This window comes from Ursus maritimus, unplaced genomic scaffold (assembly GCF_017311325.1).
Source record: "Ursus maritimus isolate PB19 unplaced genomic scaffold, ASM1731132v1 scaffold_15, whole genome shotgun sequence".
NCBI classification, from domain to species: Eukaryota; Metazoa; Chordata; class Mammalia; order Carnivora; family Ursidae; genus Ursus; species Ursus maritimus.
The window spans coordinates 3,725,826-3,727,455 of NW_024423897.1; positions in this window are offsets into that span (position 1 = coordinate 3,725,826).

Genomic DNA, 1,630 nt, shown 5'->3' on the forward strand with positions numbered 1-1,630 from the left:
TTTTTTTTTTTTTTTTTAAATGTGGGTAGGGGAAGATATAATGAACACTCTTGGTTAAAAAAAAAAATGGGGCAGATAAAGTTGGTATGCTGTGAAAAGTCAGCAGCTGTAACATTTTATGATTCAATGCAAAAAAATATGTTGAGTTCCTCAGCTGAGTGAGTAGTATAAACAAATTTTTTTTCTTTTTTTGAAAAGATATAGGGAGGGTGTTGCCATCATCTGAGGACCTCTTTGCTGTCCTCAATGCTCATCTAAAGGTAGAAAATGCCCTTAAGAAAAAGTACTCAACCCGGAACTTTTCTAGAACTTAGGCAGAAAGTTTGAGCATGTGCGAGCACAGAGGCTAAACAAGGCAAATGCAGAAGCTGTCTCTGGTGATACAGTCCACAGACCAACGACACAGGGTGCTTGAAATCCCCATCCCATCCCCCTCTCCGCAGGAGAGGGGAAGAAACCGCAGAATGTTCCTGACTCGGCACCCTGGCCTGGTGGCGCAATATTTATGTTTGTGTACCTAGCACATCGGTGCCGCCCTCCCCTGCGCAGGGGGCCGTCACTAGGACTCCGCGCGGGTGGCCGCATGGGGTCTTCCCAAACGTTCGTCCTGGACTCCTAAAGCGCAGTGGTACTGGATTTCGAATTCAGCGCGTATAGATGGCGAGAGTCAGGGCGTGGGGATTGAAGCCCCTGAGTTTGGGGCATAGTAGGCGCTCAAAGAGTACGTAGAGAGAGCTGTCTGAAGCGAACGTGGCCAGAAACGTGTCCGGTGACCCCTGGAGGGCGCCGTCGAGCCACGCTGGGGGGGGGGTCGCCTCCCCAAACGCCGAACCCCGCAATCCAGCACGGCACCTTACGACCCCACACTTGCGATTTCAGCCCCCTTACCCGCCTTCCTCGGCTCAAAGTCCTCTAGGAGCGACCTGATTAGGGATAACTTGCCATATAGGGGCTTCAAATAGAAGGCATTTTACTAGTTTAAACGTATGTTTTTCTTAAGTAACAGGAGGACAAGTCTGGGAAACGGGATAACATTCCCCTGAACTTCACCCCGACTCACCCCGGTTGTCGCTAGTAGGAACATATCCATGGACAAACAGTACATTTTCTCCAACCCTTATTTCAGGTTCCTCTCTGTACCCCAACCCCCAGCGGTGTGATACCGGGCAAGTTAATCGCTTCTCCTGGGGAACCTGAGTTTTCCGCGCCTACTGGTGACGAGGAAATGACCGAAAGGGGCACACGTGTATGCAAAGGCACAGGAAGCCCCTTTCCGTTCGGGGCGGCGGCGGAGGGGGCTCGGGGAGGGGCACCGGGGAGGGAGAGGGGTGGAGAGGCCGCTGGCCCACCGCCCGCTCTCCCAGCCGCTCGGATCCCGGAGGTCAGCCCTTGGCTGGCAGCGCGCCTGCCACCTCTCCTCCCCGCTGGGCCCGGAGAGCGGCTCAGGCCGGATCCCCGGGGACGAGCCAGGCGCAGGCCGGCCGGCCGGCCTGGGGCCCGAGCCAGCAAGCAGCCAGCGGATCCCGCTCCGAGGCCGATGACGTCTTCGCCTCTGGCTCCGCCGGCGCCAAGCCGGGCAGGGCGGGTGACGTCACCACACGGTCACGTGACCGCCATTCAAACAAACAAC